At 31.7% G+C, this 25794-nt stretch overlaps 1 protein-coding gene across 7 annotated transcripts in view; it reads left to right on the top strand.

Annotated features, from left to right (window-relative positions):
* Positions 1-4020: 4020 nt before the first annotated feature.
* The window catches only part of LOC109799257 (monomethylxanthine methyltransferase 2), a 37592-nt gene continuing 15818 nt past the window's right edge, over positions 4021-25794 (top strand). The window contains exons 1-4 of one of the 7 annotated variants that reach the window (XM_083070443.1): positions 4021-6116; positions 9387-13086; positions 14401-14508; positions 15454-15528. The gene's annotated coding sequence lies outside the window, so the exon portion shown is untranslated. The other 6 variants (XR_014432198.1, XM_083070445.1, XM_083070444.1 and 3 more) reach the window with 6 other exon arrangements.

Below are 25794 nucleotides of genomic sequence, written 5' to 3'. Positions count from 1 at the left end.
ATAAATAATTCCCTTTTTCCCCCGTACCTGGATATGAAGAAGTTGAATCTACACTAGATCTGGTTGGTCCCCCTCGTTGGGTTCCCCTCGTTCTGAAGCAGAAAGGAGAAAAAAGAAGAGAGAAAGCAGAAGAAAAGAAATCAGAAATGAGAGGTGTGCTTTTTGGGAGTGGCAAACAACTCTATTTATAGGCTTTTTACGCCGGAACGGCCCGTTCCAAATCCGGAACGACCCGTTCCGGACCCTTAAAACGTGGCTAAAAAATACATCCAGAGCGGCCCGTTCCAAAACCAGAACGGCCCGTTCTGGTGTGCATTAATTACCCCCAACGGCCATAATTTTGGGAACGCCCCGTTCCAGGCTCGTTCTCATTTAGGGTTAAAGGCATATTTAATAGTCCGAAACGGCCCGTTCCATCTTAAGAACGGCCCGTTCTGGGCTATTAACTCACACACAACTTGGTAGTTTGGAACGGCCCGTTCCAATTCCAGAACGGCCCGTTCCGAGCTACTAAATTATATACCTTTTGGTAGTTTGGAACGGCCCGTTCCAATTCCGGAACGGCCCGTTCCAAGCTACTAAATCACCCCTATCATCTTTATAAAATTACCAAAATACCCTCAATAAAAAGTGGAATAAAAACTGAGGTGTTACATATTTAATGTGAATGGTCCTATTTGCGGTGAAATTCGTTTATGAGTCTTTTTTGCTCGAACTATCAAAGTTTTCAATTTAGGTATGTAGTGACTAAAATGTTATGTATTATTAGGATATGGACTTCAAATATACATTTTCTTAGTATGCAATGAATTTTTCTGGAATGAGTCTTATATGCACAGAAGATAGATAATCACAGCGAAACAAACCCATAAAATTAGTCGAGGTCCAATTCCTTACAAATTAGCATGTAAAGATTTTCAAATATTCATCAATAGTTATCACAAAACGAGGAATTCATGCATGTACATATTCAGGCAAATTGAATGGACAACATATACGTTGATAATAGTAGTCATGACTTGTTTGCTTCAAATAAATTTCAGATTACAACTAGGGATGGCAAAAATACCCACACCCATGGGTATCTGCAAGTAAAATCCGCTACGGATAATAAATGGATAGGCTAATTGGGTGGGTACCTGCGAATAATGGGGACGGATAATTTTTTACCCGTTTATAAACGGGACAGGGACGGGTATGATGATATTCATACCCGCGGGTACTCGTTTAATAATATTTCTTAAATATCCTAATTATCCTTGTACCACATAACCCTAAAACTACACTCTCTCATCTTATTTTCTTTCCATAGAATTATGTTGGATGTAATTTGATTAATTTTCTAGCTTTGATTGGACCAATAAGATTTATATATTTTAAGTTGTTTATTGTCATTTGAAATTATGAGATTGAATTATTATAGCTTTGTGATATGAGACTTTCACTTACTTGTGTGAGATTGATGTATTTTAAGTTATTGATTATCTAGCATTTCTATTATTATGTCAACAAAATTAACGTTAAATACAAGTTCAAAGTTAACATTTAATTTTTATTTTTAATATTTCAATGATATTAAATATAAACTTAAAATTATTTGTAATATAATTTTTTAATTTTTAAAAAATTTATAAATATCCATGGATATCCGTGGATATTCAAGAAATTCATGGATATCCGCTTAATAGATACTCGTGTGAATATGGGGTGGGTATGTGGCCAATTTTCATTCAGCAGGGTGGGGACGAGTTTACTATTACCCATCCCCATAAAGCCCCATTGTCATCCCTAATTACAACACATGATGATTCTGAGAAACAAATGAACTACGAAATTACACCTTGCTACACTAAGATAGAACTATTCTAAGAAAAGAAAAGGAAAAAGGGTGGCCAAGAAGTCATATTCAACAATCTTGTATCCGGGAGCCATATGCGCAGGCAATGAGAGTCCTTAAGCATGATTTTTTGACCTCCTGAAATGAGATTGCCTCACCTATTTATAGAGGTTAAGTGGGAGTGGTTAATTTTGTATGGGTTTGACGTGGTATGCGTAACCGCTCCCCATTACGTGATGTGAGTAACCTCTCTTAACCGCTTTTTAACTTCTGGCAACTACTTGCTACACTTCTCGATCCTTGAATACTTTCTTCGAGAAAAAGTTAATACACATCAACTTCTTATGGTATATAACTACCCTGATGTTCACACATTTGTGAGTAACTTCCTTGAACCGCCCCTAACTGCTTGTAACCAACTTTCTTCAATTTTGTCGAAGAATTCTTCATGAATCCTTTAACTATTTTGAGACCTTCCAATTTTAAACCAACAGGTCCTAAGAATACTTTTGATATTCTAATAATCTTGCAATAAAAAAATACAAATAACATACTTAAATAATTGAGGACATTATGTTTTTGTTTATCCAGGACCTTAAAAAACTCATGTTCGACTCTACTAACACTAATCTAATAATGATATAAGGTTAAAATACTTTTTTTATTCCTTATACTTTCATTTATTTTAACTTTAAGTCTCTATAGTTTTAAGAATAGTTTTAAGAACTAATCATTTTTAAGTGTGTTGCTTTCAGAATGTCAGGTGGTGATGAATGCTTGTAATTTTTAAAAGTAGGATAGAAACCTGTTCAATAATTCCTTTTCTATATGATGGAACTGTTTTAGTGTCCGTGCTAGCGATGTTTTCTTCACTTGCTCCCTATACCACTACTTTTTCTTTAATAGGATCAGAGTTTGATTATTCTAATAAAAATTTTAGCACTACTTTTTCTTTAATGGGAACAGAGTTTGATTGTTGTAATAAAATTCCTTTTAATAAATTATACTTTTAACTTTGAAATTCAATTTGGATCTATTATTTTTAAATAGTTTAAATTAATTTTTAATTTTTAAAAATATTTAGTGTTATTTTTTTAATCTAAATTGACACGATGCCATTAATGAAATGAATAGAAAGGTAATATTAATTTAAAAAAAATAGAGGACCAAATTGGACTATTTAAAAACAAAATCAAATTAAATATTAAAAAATAGAAGGACTAAAATGAATAATAATTTATCTAACATTTTTTTGTTTGGATAAATTTAAATTTTTATTTACTTAGTTAATATATGTTTTTTTTACATATTTTTATAATTTTTATCCACTTTAGACACTCTACTTTTAAAATAAAGGTAATATTTTTTTTAATCTGATTTTGTTAATTATTTTAGTAATAATTTAGATCAAAGAATAATATTTAAGTTGAGAGAATAAAAATAGTTTAGAAAAAGAAAAAAAAAATCTTACTTCGATTCGAAGTCATCCGTTGAATTAAAGTTGCTCGGACTTTTTTTTCCTCTTCCAAAAGTGGTGACTATACTTTTTAAAAAGTTAAACATAAATTGTTAATCTGACTCGTCAATTCATGATTCATTATATCATGGCTCTAGTGGAGAGTGTAAGATGAATATTTTGGACTACATTAAAAAATTGTTTCTAAACTTAAAAAATATAAAATTGGATCTTACTTTTGAAACATAATCTACAATCGTCTAATATTATATAATATACTCAATGGTTAGGAAATTGTTAGTATAAATGAAGTTTATGTTTGGTCTATTGCGTTTAGACCGTCAAGGTGGTGGTGATGCATGTTGTTAATTTGTTATTTTTAAAAAATATCTAAAAGGATAAAATTTCTGTTCAATAATATTAATATATTGCCTCTCTTAGAACAAGGGTAAATTTGGTGTTTCTTGTTTTCTTATCGATATTAAAATAACAACAATTGTTCCACAGTCTGTATTAAAACAACCACCGAGTCTTTGCATGAATAACACACTTTTGCTTTCTCTTACTTCTGGCACGAAATTGAACGGTTTATGTACGGTGGAAATTGCGCAATTTTAAAATTGCTATTAATCAATTAAATCAACCTTTCTCTGTATATTTATTTTTCTTGTTATTTTTATTATTGAGAGCTCATCTTTAAAAGCATTTTATAAAAAGCGAAATATATAAAAGATAAAACAGAGAGGAAACATATATGGCAGAGTGAACGTAAAAATGGTAATTATTAATTGTTCATGTTCTGGCCAAAGGGTGGACTAGGATTTTTTCCTAGATCGTACTTCAAAGCCAGAGCATTCAAAAGTGTAAATCTGTCTCCTCAACTCTAGGGTTTTGGGTTTTATGGTACGTCGTTCATGGGTCTCTTGGGCCCCGAGAATGAAGGAATTTCCCTAACCGTTCTTATCACGAAGTCGCGGGGTTAGTGGTGATGCATGGATTGTGAAGTCCCACATCGGTTAGGAAGGAGAACGAAGCATGCCATATATATGGGTGTGGATACCTTCCTTGTGTGGACGCGTTTTGGGGTGGCATGAGTGCCATTGCCAGAAGCAAAACCGTGAGGGCTGCGGCCAAAGCGGACAATATCCACATGCGGGGTTGCTGGGGTGTTACATTTGGTATCAGAGCCTGGACCGCTGGACTCCCATGAGGGGGGTGGATTGTGAAGTCCCACATTGGTTAGGAAGGAGAACGAAGCATGCCATATATATGGGTGTGGATACCTTCCTTGTGTGGACGCGTTTTGGGAAAGAGCCTAAGAACAAAACCGTGAGGCCGCGAGGTCCAAAGCGGACAATATCCACATGCGGGTTGCGTGGGCTGTTACAATATTTGAGGGACTAAAATTGTTCAATTAAAATTTAAAGAACTAAAATTGCACAATTACAATTATTTAGGGACTAAAATTATCCAATTAAAACCTTAGGGATCAAAATTGCACAATTACAATACTTGAGAGAACAAAAATGTAATTAAGCCAAAATTAAATTAATACTCTTTTTTTTTTAATTTCACAAGTTTTTTTTTTAAATATTTGTAATAAATGTTTTAATTTCTTATGCTCAAAATTGACAATTTTTTATTTAATTAAATAAATTTCATAATTTTTTCAGTCTTTTAATGAAATAAAATATTTTTATTTTTATTATTATTTTTTAAAAATATTTAACATATTTTCTTTAATTATGCATAATTCTTAAATATAAAAGTTTCATAAATAAAATTTAATATTTTGAGAGGGAATAATTCGTCACAAATTTTTTCACAAAATATTTTAACTTATTTGTGACGGAATTTTGAGAGGGAAAAATCCGTCACTAATTTTTTTTTATTTATTGACGGATTTTTTAGAGACGAAGTTTATTCTGTCACAAAATCGGTCACAAACATTTTTTTTTGTTTAGTGATGAAATTTGTGACGGATTTTTAGAGACGAAAATTTTTCCGTCACAAAATTTTTATTTTTTAGTTAGTGACGAAATTTGTGACGGATTTTTAGAGACGAAATATATTCCGTCACAAAATCCGTCACAAAAGTCAATAAATGCTAATCCGTCACAAAACTTAAAATTCCCTCACAAAATGCGTCACTATTAGCGACGCTATTTTTTCCGTCACAAAATTCGTTACAAATATTAATTTTTCTAGTAGTGCTACTCGCTTCAAAGATCTCTTGAGCAAATTCAAGTTAGCATCCAGCATTCTAACTAGAATTTGAGGGAGGGTGTTAACAAAATATTAGGAGGAATATTCTTATTATGTTATGATTTGATTATGTCATTATAAAAATATCTTGATATTATAGTCTTTTGATTTAGTTAAAAATAATTTGATTATGTTATTATAGAAATATCTTAATTTTAATCTTATTTCTTATTTTAGCTTAACTATTCAATTATATATGTATATTGGTACTAATTGGAATATATAATTAGAAATCCATGATATCAACTAATAATAGTTTATGTGACGGATGTCATTATAATTTATCGAGAGATATGCCCAATGTTGCGTGTTAGAAAATGTGGAGATATCTTTAAAATAATATTAAAGCCCCAAATAATAATAGCGGCTTACTGTTCCTTTCATCAAATCTGACTAATGCATAGCTGTTATATCTATATATTATCATTTTCATCTTTCGTTTCGTTTTGTTTTGACACCGAGGTTTTGCGTTCTGTGGATAAACACAGATCTTGTTATTGCTGGTTTCATATCTAAGCACAGCCAAGTCCTGTTTCTTTCTTTCTACGGATCCAACAGGTAACCTTAGCCCATTACATATAACATGTTTAGATACAAACTTATTAGGGCAACTTTTAAAAATTTCTCTGCTAAAAAATATCTTTTACTTTTAGAAAAAGATATTCTCGAAAGTTCTTTTAGATTGTACTCATACAGATTCATGCTCTTTCTTTCTATCTATATATCAATCATGCATTATTTATTTATTTATTTATTTTTATGTGGAGTTTTGAAGCGTGGCATAGGATCAATTTTAACTAGTTTTGCGTTTTGAAAGAAATTCTGAGATTGATGCAGTTGAATATTTTCGAAATCTGTCTCTTTGTTTTGCCATTGCGAGCTAGATCTGTATTTTCTAAAGCAACCTGGGTGACTGGTGCATTTTGTGATTAAAATATTGAAACTATGTACCATGCCACATGCTGCTGTCTTCTTCGATGCTTTGTCCATCCCTCAATTTGGTTCCGAACGTTACAACATGTGTTTTTAGCAACGAAAGAAAAATGTCATATTATTAATAAAAAAAAATTAACAACATTTTTATATATTAATATCAATATTTAATAATATTACTATTTTAAAAAATAAAATAAAATAATAATTAGTTTAAATATAGATGATGTTTCCACTTATACTTTGAAAGTGAGACATAGTTGAATAATTAACTTTTTAGACATATCATAATGGATTAAAATAAATAATCCATTAATTCATTTTAAATTTATTAAAAAATTTCTTAAAAATTAAATTCATTTAAAAGAAAAATTATTCAAACCATTCTTTGAAAATTTTTTAAAGTGGATATTCAATCCATCTATGATTTTTTTAAAACTAAATAATTTTATTTTTGAAATATTTTTTTTTTCTCCTTTCTTTATAAATCATTGCATTTTTATATTGTTTCTCTTTAAATTTATAATTTTTTAAAGTCAAAATAGTTTTCTTTAAATCTCATTCCATAATGCATCTTATATTATAATCTAACGAATATTTAAAAATTAGTATATAAATCACTAACCATTTATAAAACTAAATCGATGATAAATTAAATAAATTTATTCGTACCTAGGTTGGATAATATTGGATACAAATAAATTCTTTTGTTACCCTTACTTATATTCTTTTTACATTTTTTTTAAGGTGAAAGACATTTAATCGCTAAATCAAGATCAAATATTAAAGTTCGTTTATATTAAATTTCATTGTATGGTGATCTATACTCTTTTATATGTTATTCTTTTACTCGGTATGTAACTTTAATTTTGTGAAATAATTAAATATTAAACAAGTATATTTTTTATGTATCATTTTTTATTAAATATAAGACTTTAATTTTAAAAAAATAATTAAAAATAATAATATTAAGATAAAAGAATATTATCTTATTTATAATAATATTTTTTGAAAAAAAATGCTACAATAACTTATCAATTTAATTTATAATAATATTTTAATAAATATAAATAGAAATGTTGTTAAGGAAGTTAAATATTTTAAAGTTAAATCTGTAACATCCCAAAAATTTTATTCTTATGTATTGGGATTATTAGAAGAATTATCATATTTTTACACGTATTTTACTATTTACGTATACGTATTTTACTATTTATGTATACGTATTTTTACTATTTACATATACGTATTTTACTATTCACGTATACGTATACGTGAATAGTAAATGGCTGCTAAGGAAACCACGAGGGAAGCAAGTTTCAATTTTTTAATTAATTTTAATATTTTAATGAATAGTGCATAGTAACTTATAATATTATTTTAATGAATAGTGCATAGTGCATAGTAACTTCAAAATTTCTATAAATAGGGGCCTAAGGTTTTGAAAATTTAGAATTCTAGAGAGAAGAAATTCTAGAGAAATAAAAAGAGAGAATAAGAGAGGAGGTTCTGCTCTAATTCCGGTCCCGATTTAAGAAAAAGAGGAGGAGGTTCTGCCCAAGTTCCTATTCATCCAGGTACGGGGGAAAAGGGGATTATTTATATGTAGAGTACATGAGGGAATTGGGTAGAGGAATAATTTCTTAAAATCACGTTTAATTTATCTGAATGGAAGGCCGAGCCTCCTATTAATTTATAATTTGGAATTTATCTGAATGGAAGGCTGAGCCTCCTATTATTTTGTAATTTAAATGTTCTTGATAAAAGACTAAAATTTACATCTTTGTTATATTTTTATGATTTGGAAAATATAAATGGATTCCTAACTAGGAGGCACTGCCACCTTTACTGGAGTTAATTTATATTTTCTTTATTATTATCTATATATATATGTATTCCTATTTTTTCACTATATTGTAAGGGTAGTACGGGTTGCTGGTTGCAGAATGCGCTGGGCGCGCTGAGTGCAAGTCTGGGCGCTGAGCGTGAATATTTTGATTTTGAGGTCTTAATGAAAGTTGTAGCCTTGGATTTTAGCTTTCCAATGGCGTTGGAATCACCCAAAAAGGAGGTCTAGAACTCCAGATATGGATGTTTTAGTGAAGAGGGGTCAAGCTGTCAGCTTTATCTATAGCTGTTGCGGTTTTTATCATTTTTCACAAAGTAGATGATGGAATTAGGACTTGATGTCTTCATGAGAGTTATAGGAAATTTTCTTATCTTTCATATGAAATAAGGATGAGCATGGTAGGAGTAGTATAACCCCTGATACGCTGTTTATAGTTTATACTAATTATTCTATTGATTATTATATTAGTTATTTTTACGTTATTTGATGGATGATATTGATGTGAATTTGAATTATGAGTTGAGATATTGTATGATTATGCTTGTGATGTCTCACATTGATGACTAGGATGGCACGACCCCTGGGTAAGTGGTGCTATAGGGAAGGCGTGACCCTAGTATGATGTGGGATGAGTAGGACAGTTAACACCACCACTTATGTCGCTTATGGCAGCCCTGGCATAGGGTTAATTGCAAGAGATTGTATTGATTGTAATGTGATTGTGTTTCCTCACACCAAAATGGCGAGGGACGGCACGGCCCCTGGGTAAGTGATGCTACAGGGAGGGCGTGACCCTGGTCTGGTGTGGGTTGAGTGAGGCAATTAACCTGTATCACTTGTGTCAGATGTGGCGAGGCCTTGGCATAGTGTTAATTGTTGGATTGGCACGAATGTTGTATGTGAATATGATGAGTAATTGATATATATATATATATATATATACACTATATAATGAGTTATGATGAAATTATACTGTGATATGATTGAATGTATTTTGCATATAGATAATTTTTCTTTTCTCACCGTATAAATTGTTGATATTTTAGGTGGAGAGGATCCAACTGCAAGTGGTATATAGAATGCCATCCGTTAATTTGGGAAATGCTCTGATAGTGTGACATCGGGGCAAGAGGATCTCTAGGATAGAATATTTGGTATTGTAATAAATGTTATTTTCTTTGAAAAATGTGTAAACTCTTGAATTTTATCTTTCAAGTTTTATTTTTCAGTCAGAACAGTTATGAAGTATTATGTGAACCCTTTTACCAACTTAAAAAGTTTATTTTCCTTAATTTTTTTTTTATTATATTTCGATATATGTGTTGGGGTAGTAAGGGTGTCACATTTAGTGGTATCAGAGCAGGCCGATCCAATCGGCCGTGAGTTATGAGTCTACTATGCTTGTTTGGTAGATTAATAATGTGATGAGTTGATTGATGTGCTAATGTGATGATTGATTATGTTGTTATTTGTGTGCAATGTGTTCTCAGGATTTGTATGATAGATTTTGATGAATGCTATTTTTGATTGCTTCTTTGATAATCGCTTATTTGTTTGATATTTCTTGCTTACGTAAGAGGTAGTGGTTTAGTGATATCGCTTGTGTTGAAAGCATATGTGTGAATAATAGACGAGATACTGTGCTAATATTATAGGAATTATTGAGGCCTTAGATTTGAATAAGACATGGATTTATTTTAAGTGTACTAAGAGTTTACGATTAGTGAAATTTTTGAAAGCTATAGTTGTAGCGATTGAATTCAAGGATGACATATGTCGAGAAATGGGGTTTTGGTATTTTTTTTTTTTTTTTTTTTTTTTTTTTTTAAGGAGAAATTGAAGAATTGATGATTTCTAGAATTTGATAGCCGCATATTTTCTAAGTCTTTTTATACGAATATGTGAATCGTTTGGTTTAAATTTGTGGAGAGAAAATTTGATTTAAATTTGAGGTGGTAAGAAGTAAGTTTGGAAGGATTGAGGTATTTTGTGGCTTAGATGTTGATGCATTAGTGTGTAGGGGATGTTTGCACTCCCGTTATAGTTACTTTGATGAGCAAAGGTCTAGTTGTAAGCATTGAATATATCTGTGGTGATTTTTGAATTTTTAGCTAAGAAGATGATCCTTTTAAATTCTGATGTCTTCATAAGAGTTGTAGTTTAATCACTTAGCTTTCTTTGGTGATAGGTTGAGATCACGTGGGATGTGTTGTTTTCTTTGGTAGTTGTTTAAAAGAGAAGTTAGGCTGTATAATAATGTTTTTGGGTTAGTAGGCAATGCAAGGATAAGAATTGACTTTGTTAAAATATTTCGGTGCGTTATCATATGGATTAAGAGGTTGTTTAAGGTTGTATGATGCTATGTGGTAAAGGTTGTTCATATGGATGGTATATATGAAGGTTTAAAGTAGGTATTCGAATATGATTTAATATGCAGGTAGGTTGATATGTGGATAGATGACCTTAGGGATCGATTGGTGAATGTAGTGTGGTTAGTAAAAGTGATCTTAGGGTATGATATGATCATATTGTAGTTAAGGGTGGAGATATATTCAAGACGGATGTATGTTGAGTTATCAAAGTATTATTATTTTATTTTATTTTATTTTTATTGATTGAGTGATTGCTTGTTTGATTGATTAATTTATTTTTATTGTATGAGATAAGTTTTCTTGTCCCTATAAGTTCCAGTTGAGGTAAACATGGATATGACTCTTGTAGAAGTTGTGTTTAAGTGGGGAGATATCTAATCCAGTTAGTGAAGATAAGAGTTTTATGATATTAGTTTATTATTATTGGAGATTTATTAAAGGAATTTTTAAGATAGCATTGCCCTTAACTATATTCACTAAGAGGGGTATTGTCTTTATGTGGGATAGTAGGTATGAGAGTAGTTCCAACTCTTAAGGCAAGATTGACTAATGTTAATACTACTAGATTTTAGTAAGTCTTTTGTGGTATATATTTATATTCCTAAGGTAGGTTTGGATAGAATGTGAATGCAAAATGGATCAAATAATAGCTTATACTTCTAGAAAATTGAGAATTCATGAGAGGAATTACCTTACCCATGACCTTGAATTGGAGACATTACCTATATGATTCTAAGCTTGAGGTATTCAGTTTTAAAATATCTATTGACCAAAAGAGATAGTTAGAAACTTCTTAAGAAATAAGATTTTGATCTTATTAGTTATTTGGCCAAAGCCATTGTGGTAATTGATGTTTTGATTAGAAAACCTTTATATTTTCCTTATGATTAGAAAGATGGATCTTTTTAAGAATTTAAGTCTGACTTGTGAGATTACTCCTAGTGGTGAAAAATTAGGTATGACTCGAATAACAAGTGGATCATTGAGAGAAATTGGAGAAATACAATTAGTTGATTCATATTGGTAACAAGATATGAGGATATAGAATAAGGTGATGGATAGAGGTTTGACTTGGTTGTAGATGGAATAGTAAAATTAGTGATTTGATATGTGTATCTAGTTAACATGCTTAGGTGTTTGATCTTTATAGATGATTATAGAAGTAATATCAATATTGTGATAGATCCCTTGATTACGATGATCACTAATATATTATTTTTGATTATTTAAGAATTGGATTTGATTGAAGAATTTAGAGACTTATGATTGATGTGTGAGATTACCTCTAGGAATATTGAATTGAGTATGATTGAAAATAACTAGTGAATTAGTGAATAAGATTATAGAAGCTCAGGGGTTAGAGCCTTTCCTAGTGAACCAAGTGGAAAATATTAGTAGGAATATGATTAAACTTTTCTAAATAGAAATTGATGTTGTTTTGAGATGCAAGAATAAATTTGGGCGCTTAGTAATTTTGAATTAAGAAAAATGATTTTTAGAGGAAGAATATAAGAGTACTCTTTTATTTAAGAACTACTACGATGTATCAGAGTAGCGCAGCGGAAGTATTGTGACCTATGATGAAGAGAGGAGTGAAGCAATTGTATACTTGTGATTAGCATACTATAAGTCTTTAAGAATTTTGTAGCACTTGGACGCTCCATGTTGGAAGTAAAATGGTGAATGGATAAGACTTTTGTGATAGATTTGTCTGAGACACTTAAGAGATTGATTTTGTTTATATGGATAGGCTTGTCAAGGTTATTTGTCTTACCCTTAGAAATCATTTGATGAAATTGATAGAGTTGTATAAGTAAGGTAATGAGGTTGCATAAGAATTAGAAGTAAGAAGCGAAGAGTTTATCATTGCAAAAATTTCGAGGACGAAATTTCTAAAAGGAGGGGAGTAATGTAACATCCCAAAAATTTTATTCTTATGTATTGGGATTATTAGAAGGATTATCATATTTTTACACGTATTTTACTATTTACGTATACGTATTTTACTATTTATGTATACGTATTTTTACTATTTACATATACGTATTTTACTATTCACGTATACGTATACGTGAATAGTAAATGGCTGCTAAGGAAACCACGAGGGAAGCAAGTTTCAATTTTTTAATTAATTTTAATATTTTAATGAATAGTGCATAGTAACTTATAATATTATTTTAATGAATAGTGCATAGTGCATAGTAACTTCAAAATTTCTATAAATAGGGGCCTAAGGTTTTGAAAATTTAGAATTCTAGAGAGAAGAAATTCTAGAGAAATAAAAAGAGAGAATAAGAGAGGAGGTTCTGCTCTAATTCCGGTCCCGATTTAAGAAAAAGAGGAGGAGGTTCTGCCCAAGTTCCTATTCATCCAGGTACGGGGGAAAAGGGGATTATTTATATGTAGAGTACATGAGGGAATTGGGTAGAGGAATAATTTCTTAAAATCACGTTTAATTTATCTGAATGGAAGGCCGAGCCTCCTATTAATTTATAATTTGGAATTTATCTGAATGGAAGGCTGAGCCTCCTATTATTTTGTAATTTAAATGTTCTTGATAAAAGACTAAAATTTACATCTTTGTTATATTTTTATGATTTGGAAAATATAAATGGATTCCTAACTAGGAGGCACTGCCACCTTTACTGGAGTTAATTTATATTTTCTTTATTATTATCTATATATATATGTATTCCTATTTTTTCACTATATTGTAAGGGTAGTACGGGTTGCTGGTTGCAGAATGCGCTGGGCGCGCTGAGTGCAAGTCTGGGCGCTGAGCGTGAATATTTTGATTTTGAGGTCTTAATGAAAGTTGTAGCCTTGGATTTTAGCTTTCCAATGGCGTTGGAATCACCCAAAAAGGAGGTCTAGAACTCCAGATATGGATGTTTTAGTGAAGAGGGGTCAAGCTGTCAGCTTTATCTATAGCTGTTGCGGTTTTTATCATTTTTCACAAAGTAGATGATGGAATTAGGACTTGATGTCTTCATGAGAGTTATAGGAAATTTTCTTATCTTTCATATGAAATAAGGATGAGCATGGTAGGAGTAGTATAACCCCTGATACGCTGTTTATAGTTTATACTAATTATTCTATTGATTATTATATTAGTTATTTTTACGTTATTTGATGGATGATATTGATGTGAATTTGAATTATGAGTTGAGATATTGTATGATTATGCTTGTGATGTCTCACATTGATGACTAGGATGGCACGACCCCTGGGTAAGTGGTGCTATAGGGAAGGCGTGACCCTAGTATGATGTGGGATGAGTAGGACAGTTAACACCACCACTTATGTCGCTTATGGCAGCCCTGGCATAGGGTTAATTGCAAGAGATTGTATTGATTGTAATGTGATTGTGTTTCCTCACACCAAAATGGCGAGGGACGGCACGGCCCCTGGGTAAGTGATGCTACAGGGAGGGCGTGACCCTGGTCTGGTGTGGGTTGAGTGAGGCAATTAACCTGTATCACTTGTGTCAGATGTGGCGAGGCCTTGGCATAGTGTTAATTGTTGGATTGGCACGAATGTTGTATGTGAATATGATGAGTAATTGATATATATATATATATATACACTATATAATGAGTTATGATGAAATTATACTGTGATATGATTGAATGTATTTTGCATATAGATAATTTTTCTTTTCTCACCGTATAAATTGTTGATATTTTAGGTGGAGAGGATCCAACTGCAAGTGGTATATAGAATGCCATCCGTTAATTTGGGAAATGCTCTGATAGTGTGACATCGGGGCAAGAGGATCTCTAGGATAGAATATTTGGTATTGTAATAAATGTTATTTTCTTTGAAAAATGTGTAAACTCTTGAATTTTATCTTTCAAGTTTTATTTTTCAGTCAGAACAGTTATGAAGTATTATGTGAACCCTTTTACCAACTTAAAAAGTTTATTTTCCTTAATTTTTTTTTTTATTATATTTCGATATATGTGTTGGGGTAGTAAGGGTGTCACAAAATCTAAGTAATAAAAGTTCATTTGTTTAAATTTGGATTTCTATGTAGTTTTAAAACAATTACATTAAATAAATAAATAATTGTAAAGGTTGATATATTTAAATGAGAGCAAACCGTTACATTCCCAAGATCTCATAATTTGTCTGAACATAGCTTCTTCTAAAGTAACGTGATCTTTACTGTCATTTCGTGATATATATATATATATATATATATATATATATATATATATATATATATATATATATATATATGATGAAAATCAAAGAAATTTATCAACTAGTTATGTTAGAATGTGATGTTATAAATAAATTATACAGTTTAATATGTGTGCGAAATTTGTGTATAATTAAAATTCTTGTTTGTAAATATATTAATTTAAGAGTTTAACGATGATACATCAGGTTATAAAATAACTTTTTATTTTACCTAATTAAATATTACTATTAATATTTTTTTATAAATTTAATAACGTATTATACAGAATTATTTGTGATAGATAATAGTATAAAATTAGTTTACAGCATTATCAGTGAATCATTTATTTTCTCTTCATAAAATATAAATAAAATATAAAGTAAGGAGAGAAATGACAGGTAAAGTTATTAAAAAAAGAAAATATAAAGTTAAAAATCAAGATGAAAAAGAAGATGGATATATAAGAATATAAAAATTGTACACAGATTGACCCCGTTATATAACAAAACATAATTTTGGCACTGATTTATTTAAAGTATTTTGTGTTTGTTACAGATGGCAACAGAACGAGTCCTTTGCATGAACAGTGGTGTGGGAGAAACAAGCTATGCAAAAAACTCCACGCTTCAAGTACATTCTTTCTATACGCTTATATTTTGCATTATACATACTGTCTATGCATACACGTGATAATTGTACGATTCATAATATTTTGCATTACAGTCACGTTTCTTTTATAATAAAATTTTGTAATGTAAGAATAGTGACGGATCCAGAAACTTTAAATAGTGAGGATTAAAGACGGATCTTAGTTATGAAAGGGGAGCCATGGTCCCTTCCAAAATTTTCTATATATATATATATATATATATATATATATTAATATTATATTTATATATTATTATATTATTAATTATAATAAAATTAAAAAAATGAGTAAAGAAAATAAGAAATTCTATTAGTTTTTATTTAATAAAAATGTAATTTATATATAAAAAAATTAATTTGGCATTTCTAAAATTTTTATTCAAGTTTCGCCATTGATGGAGACAATATTTATTTATATATTTATAATATTAACAATTTTACATATATCTTTTAAAGGTATAAATATATATCATAATTATTTTTTACAAGTTTTTATATTTATGATTACGATTAAGGATGAAAATAAGTTAGGTCAGCATAAGTTATATTATAAGTTAGTAAGTTTGAATATAACTTTCTTTAAAAACACATTTCTTAAATATGACTTATTTATCTGTTATAAACATATTTTTAAAAATATTTGATTAAAATTATAATCCTAAAGACTTATTTTATAATAATTTAATACTAATAAAAATATAAAAATAAATATGTTAATAAAAATCAAGTTTAATTTATTAATGATATAAACATGTTTTAAATACTAATATAAATTTTTCTATAATAATTTATTTTAAAACATATTTTATAATAAAAATTCTAAATAAAACATAAATCTTTCAATTTTTATTTTTTTAATTTTTTTAATCAATGTATACAATCTTACAATCTTTACTATTTTGATTTTTTAATTAAAATATAAAATAATTAAAAAGTACAAAGGTAAATATGCATGTTGTAAAATTTATTTTATCAAAAATTAAATTTTTTAATATATTATATATAATAACTAATCTCTTTTAAAAATTTGACAAATTTTAAATAAATAAATATTTTTTTTAAATTTATATTTTATACATACAATAATACAAATATATATTTATTTTATTAAAATATAATTTATTTTCAAAATATTATTTTTTGATAAAAAAAATATGTATGTATAAAATGATAATGAGAGCAAGATGTCCTGCCCTCAAAGTAAATCCTTCCCTATGTGAGACCATTCCCTCATTCAAGATAGATTTTTTTTAAAAGAATAAAAAAAACAGTCAACAATATTTTTCCGTAAGGACACTAATATTTAACGGAAACCGATAAAAAGATTAAATATAATATATATTTATATATTCTTAAAATATATATGTATCAATTATAATGATATATAATATATTATTTAATTTTATTTAAAATTAAAATTATGTGTAATTATATATATTAAATATATTTATATTTACATATATTATATATATATATATATATATATATATATATTATTGTATGTAATATTTGTTATCGTGAAAGAAAAGTTATTAAAAAAATTTGTTATATAATAACAAACACTTTATAGTAACATAATATTTATCATTAAAACTTATTTATATCTATACTATAAATACATATTAATATATTATTAAAAAATATAAATATATATTATAGTAATATAATATATATATAGAGAGAGAAAGAAAGAGAGGAAGAGAGAGAGAGAAATTCCAACCCATATGTACATTTGTATACCAAAACTTATAAAATACCGAAGCTCAATATAAAAAAGTTATTGTTTGTAAACCATTGTTGCTTGTGAATCATTGGTTATACGATAGATCCGGATTCCTCATGTTACACGTTACAGGAATGACCTTGCTTCAAGGTAGAAAAGTTTTTGTTAGACAATTCGACCCAAAGACTATTATTAGAGGATTTAATTATATTTATTTTATTAAGGACAATGAGTGAAAAGTTTGAACTTATCATTTATCATATTAATTTGACTTGATTAAATCTCGATGTTATAATGAGTATGAAATATTTTAAGAAAGGGACTCTAGAAAAGAGATGGCGTGATAGAATAGACCTAGAGAAGTTTAAAAAATATAAAATTAAATGATTAAAGACTTTATTGTTTAATCTTAGAATATTATCATATATTTTTATTTAGTATTATATTATTTTATATTCTCTAAAATAGGATGATGATACTTAGAGGATTTTAATATGTAGAATGTTTTTTTTTTCATGAAGATTTTAGATAAAAAGTCTTGACTTTTATTATTTTTTTTTTAAAAGAAGAGATTCATAGGAATATAGTTTTCTAGGAATTATTTTTATTCCACTTTTCATAAAAACATTTTCATAGAAGTGGAAATCCAACTTTTTGAGTTAGAAGAAAAATTTTACATATATAAAAAAAAATTATATCTCTTTTTAAAAAATATATTTTTTTTTTCTCTTCTTATTTCTCTTTCTCCCTCTCTCACACATTCTCACTCCCCCTCTCTTCCTCTCACCTTCTCTCTCTTTTCCTCTGGCTCACCCCCTCCCCACTCTCATCCCTTTCACATCTCAATTTTTTTCTTATATTTCATTATTTTTTTATTTTGTCAATTTTAATAATATCATTGAAGTCTATTTTATTTTTACATTTTAATAGTATTTGTTAACACCTTTTATTTTTTTAATTTTTTTATTAATATGAAATAAAAAAATATTTTTTATTTTTCATAATTATAATGTAATTTTTTTACATTTTTGTTGATTTCTGTATTTAAAGAATTTTAATAAGTTTTGAACCTTTTTAAAATAGTTTAATGTCATATTTGTAATAAAATTAAGTAAATAAATATATCTAATGAATTTATTTTAATAAAAAATATATTTTGTAAAAAATATTTATATACTCATGAATATATACTATTATAACCAAATATGAAAATCTTTAATTCTTGAAATCCTATATGAATATTTTCAAGAACTTGTATAAGTAATCAAACATATTTTTATTGAAAGGAAATATATTTGTAATTCTTAGGAATTATAATTCTTGAAAATGAAAAAACTTTTTCCTTGCCAAATGTCCCTTATTGAATTGTAACGATCCGCCATGTCTCACACTGTCTATAGTATTCAAATATAAGTATAAAATAAAATCTCACTACTAAACAATTAAATATATAATGAGAATACAGAACTAAAAAGTCCCACAATATATATAACTGAAAGTAGGAAATAATACCCTGTACAACAACTAGGTAGTCAAAAGCTACCAATCAACTAAATACAACGTCAGCCCTCCTCCTGAGTCCCAACCAAAAAGAAGTTCACTCACTCCAGCAGAGCACCTAATCCTGATCTGCTCACATACCAAGGTATGATCATCGCAGTCCCAACCACATAGGAAAAACACGCTAGGGTAAGCTCACAACAAATCACAAAAAAATAACATCAACATATAATAAACAGCAATAGAATTCTACTTTCAACTTGCAACTTAAAGCAACACAACATCTACAACAATAGATATACAATATCATCTACTAGCAACAACATTTTCAACACACAACACTTTATTCAAATTGGCCGCTTGTAATCGGTATAGCTTGGCCTGACCCCTATACCGTGGTCGCTTCATACACGTGTGCCTCGACCTTGCCCACACATAGGACCAACCAAGTTCTAGAGGAGAACAACACATCATCCACTCCAAGGGACAACTTTCCAAGGAGGGTTTTTAAACAAATTGGGCTCTTAGAGCACCACAACTATCTCAATTCGCACAATGGGATGAGCAACTTTGAAAACTTCTCCTCTGGTCCTAGTGATCAACAACTCATGACAACACAATCACATAGTATTTATCATAATAGCTCAACTATCAACTCATTCATACAACATTATATACAACTTGAATGCAACAACCCATGCAACATCAACTAATGTGTTGTCACGCATATACAACTAGGAGATCTCCAACAACTGAGGTTGAGCAGTCTATGTGTAAACCCTACCGAATCCAGCATTTGACCTATCTCAACCAGGTCAGGTATAGGACATCGTTACGAACTCTGAAGAGAACCAGGTATAGACAACAATAGGCGATTGCTCAGGTGTGCCACTTAGACTCAAAGGTCCAGTACTGCTGTCAGGACAGAAGGGTTTGGGTGTGAGCCTACCACGACCTTGGCTAGTATCACCAATCCACATATGGAGTTAGCCCACCCACTATCCTCTAAGTACCATGCACCCTCCAGTACCTAGTCAAAGTGATGGAAAACTTGTTGAGAAACTGGATTGATGTGGATTCCTCTACAAGTTCCTCCCTAGACCTTTGGCTCCTTGATTCTTCTTAAGCTTCTCCAAGGTCTCCAATGGAGGAAAAGACCTTGGAAGCAGCACGGTTTGGTGGAGAACCCTCTCAAAAGACACCACTCCTTGGAGAAGAGATAAGTCTCTTCAATTCTCACCACACTCTTCTATGGAAGGGATAAGAGAATTGGATGAATATCAAAGAGGTTAGGACTTTTAGAAGAGAGAAAAATTGCTGAACAATTTTCAGAATTCACTCTCAATTATGCCAAAAGTTGATTACAAGTGAAGGAGAAAAAGTTATATAGGGTGAGGGAAACTTGTGGTGCAAGCTAGGCTAACTATGGTTCAAGAGAACCATGGTTAGCTTAGCTTGATCAGTCTAGTTAGCTTGGGAAACTTGTGGAGTAAGCTTCTAACTTAGAAGCTTGGGAAGCAAGCTAAGTTAGAAGCTTATGGTATAAGATTCCCAAGTGTGTAAGAGAAGCTAGGTGAATTCGGCCAAGGTACCAAGCTAGGTGGCCAACTTGCTTTGCTCCATGGTTAATCAAATATGAAATTTGGGAATTGGTTTAGTTGGGTTCACCATATGATGGTGAGACCTAGCTAAATCAATTCCTTGAAAAATATGGAGCAAAACAAGCCCAATATGTAAAATCTGGCCTAGGCCCAGTCCTGGCCCAATTACTAGTTGCACCCACACACCTTGTTATTTGTCACCCCACTTTCTCTACTGAAAAATACAAAAATGAATGACCCTGAATACAAGGTCAATTAATGGAGCAAAAGTCTCTAAGTAACATACCCTAAATTTCTAAAGAATAACCTAAAATAAAAGAAAAAAAAGTGTCTCACAAATACAAAGGCAAAATACACCTATACAAGCAACACTATGTACAAGTACTATACAATGTATATACAATGAAAGCTTAAGAGACTAATAAGAGGAATCATACTCAATGCTCATGAAGAGTAAAGGTCTAAGAAGCACCTCCTTTGTAGAAGCCTCCTCTAGCTTCCTGACCATGGACCTAGTTAAAAGTCCAATGGCCTTTATGTATGCCTCCTCCTTGGATGGTCCTCCATCACAAAGGCTATATCTCTAACTAGATACCTTACTCAAATTGGTCATCAACCATGACATGGATCGACTACTTCCATGTCATCTACATAGTACTAAGGGATTCAACTTTAAAACAACTTTCAACTTATCACCTTAGTACTAGGTATCTCAACATAGGACATATATCTTTACCATATGTCCCCAACTTTTCAACTTTACAACAATAGGCAACTTTACAACTTTACGACAATAGACAACTTTATAACTATAGGCATCATAACATCTTTACAACAATAGGCATCATAACAACTTTACAATAATAGACATCATAACAACTTTACAACAACAGGCATCATAACAACTCTACAACAATAGGCATCATAACAACTTTACAACAATAGGCATCATAACAACTTTACAAGTATAGGAATCTTTATACTACTTAATTAAACAACTAGAGCAACTATAGTCAACACAATAACAACTTTACAACAATGAACACTTTAACTTATACATCTCAACTTATTAATAATTCAACAATAAATGACATAAAAATAACTTAGTTTCACCAAATACACAACATATAACAACTTGTCTTCATCAGGCAACTTAACCACGTTATATACAACTTCTAAAACACAAGAACAGCTACATGCAACCACTAATTTAAATCAATCATCTTTTTTTCTTTCAAACAACTAAAACCCAACTTTTTAACTCAATCCGCACCCAACAACTCAACCATTTCAACAAAAAAACACAATGCATAAAGCTTCCCTAACCTGAATATTGGCTCCTTATAGCCAAGAATTTGGGAATAAGAAAAACTTTTCTCTGAGCTTGACTCCCAAACTTTAATCCTTCAAAATCAAGCATCCTAGCGGACTAGAGTCCTTCTCTCTAAACTTTTCTCCCTCTTTCTTTCCCTTTTTCTCCCTCCTTAACGCCTATTTATAGAGGTCAGGAGTGGCTAGAACGACTCGTTTTAAATCCAGAACGGCCCGTTTTGGGCTCCTTCATCATGTGTAAAATTCACATGCAGAACGGCCCATTCTGAAACCAAAACGGCCCGTTCTAGCACGTTTAGAACGACCCGTTCTGAATCCAGAATGGCCCGTTCTAGAATTGAATTTAACTCACAATAACCACATTTGGAACGGCTCGTGCCAGTCTAGGATTTATAGGCCAATTTAGTAGTTTGGAACGGCCTGTTCCAGTTTGGGTACGGCCCGTTCTAGGCTACTAAATCACCCATCGCTTTCTGAAATACTTACTACGTTATAATACCCCCCAACAAACAGGAATTTTCGTCTCCGAAAATAGACTTACTTGGGAATAAAGAAGAATATTGCTCTCTACACTACTGCTCAATCTTCCCAAGTAGCCTCACCAGTAGCTGCATCCCAAAGAACCTTCACCAATCCAGTGGACTTTCCCTTCAACTCCTTCAACTTGAAATCAATCACAACTACCAATCTCTTCTCATAAGTCAGGTTCTCCTTGACCTGAATCTCATCCAACTCAACTACATGACTCGAGTCATGGACATACTTCCTCAACTGTGAGACATGAAACACACGTTCCCCCTTAGCAAAATCCAAAGGCTTTCACCTTTCATTAATATATGATTTTTATATACTATAGGCAGTCTTCATACTCTCTTGAATCAACTTTACTTTCGTAGTAGTTTGTAGGACTAACTCCAACCCCACAACCACTAATTCATTATCTTGGTACCAACACAGAGGAGTCCTACACCTGTTACCATACAGGGCTTCAAACGGTGCCATCCCGATACTAGCATGAAAGTTATTGTTATACGTAAACTCTACCAGTGGTAGGACTTCCTCCCAACTCCCCAAGTAGTCTAGCACACAAGCCCTCAATAAATCTTTTAAGGACTGAATTATCCTCTCTGACTAACCATCCGTCTATGGATGATAAGCAGAACTCAATCTTAACCTCATGCCTAAAACTTGGTGTAGACTCTGCCAAAATTTGAAAATGAACCTCGAATCCCTATCTGAAATAATACTGGAAGTCACCCCATGCAACCGTACTATTTCCTTCACATACAACTACGTCAACTTCTCCAAGGACTACTTGCTATTGACAGGCAAGAAATGCGCACACTTGGTCAATCCGTCAACAATAACCCAAATAGTATCACTATTCCTAACTGACTTAGGCAACCCAATTATGAAGTCCATAATGATACTATCCCACTTCCACTCTAGGATCTCCATCATCTGCAAAAATCCACTAGGGTTCTGGTGCTCAACCTTTGCCTTCTAACAGGTCAGACAGGCCGCCACATATTCAACAATGTCCCCCTCCATACCAGATCACCATATAGTCTTCTTAAGGTCTTGGTATATCTTAGTCATACCAGGATGTATGCTAAGTCTACTCTTGTGGCCTTCCTCCAAAACAACTTTCTTCAACTTAGTGTTATGAGGTAGGAAAATTCTGCCCTTAAACCTCAAAATTCCATCTCCACCTAACTCAAAACCAACTTCCTTTTCAGTACCCAGCAACAAAAAAAAAACCTTCATCAACTCAGGATCTTACAACTGCTTCAACCCAACTTGCTTCAAGAACTCATTAGCTATGGTAGTCATTCCGCAACTAATGTGGTCTTGAGCCAACTCTACATAGAGATTCAAATCTCTGAATTTCTCAACCAGCTCCAACTCTTTCACCATCAAACTAGACATGTGGATGAATTTGTTACTAAGAGCATCTGCCACTACATTGACCTTCCCTAGATGATACATCAACTGAAAGTCATAATCCTTCAAAAATTCCATCCACTGTTTCTGCCTCATGTTTAGCTCTTTCTAATCAAATAAGTACTTCAAGCTCTTGTGATCACTGAAGATGTTGAACTTAGCACCATAAAGATAGTGCCTCCCTATCTTCAAGGAAAAAAATAACAGCTACCAACTCCAAGTCATGAGTAGGATAATTCCTCTCATGGTTCTTCAATTATCTTAAAGCATATGCCACTACTTTCCAGTTCTGCATCAACACACACCCCAATCCCTGGTGAGAAGTATCACAATACACCTCAAATGGCTCACTAGGATCAGACAACACCAACATAGGAGAAGTAGTCAACCTCTTTTTTAATTCTTCAAAATTATGTTCACATGCATCTGTCCAAATGAAAGGTTGATCCTTTCTAGTCAACTAGGTTAGAGGCATAACTAATTTAGAGATTTCCTCAATGAACCTCCTATAGTAACCCGCTAAACCCACAAAGCTCTAAATATCCGTGACAATTCTTAGGCATTCCCACTATAACACCGACTCTACCTTAGCTGAATCAACTACAATTCCTTCTGCTAAAATAACATGACCCAAGAACTTCACCTCTTCCAACTAGAATTCACATTTTGACAACTTTGCATACAACTATTTTTCTTTCAAAATTTCCAACACCAACCTCAAGTGCTCTCCATGTTCCTCTGGGGTTCTTGAAGAAATAAAGATGTCATCAATGAACACCACCACAAATTTATTCAAGAAAGGCCAGAAAATTCTGTTCATGTAATCCATGAACACTGCCGGGCATTGGTCACCCCAAACGGCATCACAACGTACTCATAGTGATCATACCTAGTCCTGAATGCAGTCTTAGGTATGTCACTCTCCTTCACCCTGATCTGGTGATATCCTGACCTTAAGTCAATCTTCAAAAATACCGATGCTCCCTTTAATTGATCCATTAAGTCATCTATCCGAGGAAGTGGATATCTGTTCTTAATGGTCAATTTGTTTAACTGTCGATAATCAACACACAATCGACTACCTCCATCCTTTTCCTTCACCAAGAACACAGAAGCACCCCATGGAGATACACTCGGCCTCACCAATTGTTTATCTAATAACTTTTTCAACTATCTCTTCAATTCAACCAACTCTGCTAGGGCCATCCTATAGGGAGCAACCAACACTGGCCCTGCACCAGAAACCAAATCAATGCTAAACTTATTCTCCCTAGTAGGAGGTAACCCAGGTACTTCATCCAGAAACACCTCTAAGAATTCCCACAATAACATTTCAGCTTGGTTGGCTAAAATCAACAATTCATCCTCCACCTGAGGAAAACTAACTCCCTATTAACACAATCCATAAGGATGTGATTGGCAGACAACCAATCCATCCCTAAGATTATGTCAATATCTACTAAAGGCAAAATAGATCAAGTTTACCATATACTTCATATCACCTATCTCTAGAGAACAACCAACATACATCTCAAAAGCAACAACAAAAGTAGAAGAGGGCATAGGCACAAGCAGTCTCAACCCCAAATCGTATACATGCAAACTTCCTACACTTCCAGGCATTAAAGATAGCCTGTAAATAAAAACGAGCCAAATGCTCAAACCTCATCGCATAATTTGAAACTGACAAGCTTCCCTAGTGTAACCTCATAAACTCCGCCTCCTTGGTATGTCTCTCACTCTCTGGAAAATACTTCTCGAGGAACACCCTCTTGAAGCATTCCCAATCAACCACCACTCCTCTAGCAACCAACATCTGATGAGTGCCCCTCCACCAATACTCAACTTCCTCAACCAGCATATAAATGGCATAAGCCAACTTCCTTTCCTGAGAACATCCCAACACTGTAAATATTTTCTCCATCTCACACTGCAAGAAACTTGTTTGTTTGCGGCGGTTTTTTAGTAAGAGCGGCGGCAGTTTTGACCGCCACTAAATTATATTGCGGCAATTTCTAAACCGCCGCAATATCGTGCGTCGGGACTTCATTTTGCGGCGGTTTTTTAAACAGCCACACAAACATCCGCAATATATTTGATAAAATTGCGGCAGTTATGAAAGTGTCGCTATTTTGGAAACCGATATAA

Source organism: Cajanus cajan, chromosome 3 (assembly GCF_000230855.2).
Source record: "Cajanus cajan strain Asha chromosome 3, NIPB_CcT2T_4, whole genome shotgun sequence".
Classification (NCBI taxonomy): domain Eukaryota; kingdom Viridiplantae; phylum Streptophyta; class Magnoliopsida; order Fabales; family Fabaceae; genus Cajanus; species Cajanus cajan.
Note: the sequence above shows the minus strand (reverse complement) of the source record. Positions and strands in the feature narration are given on the sequence as shown.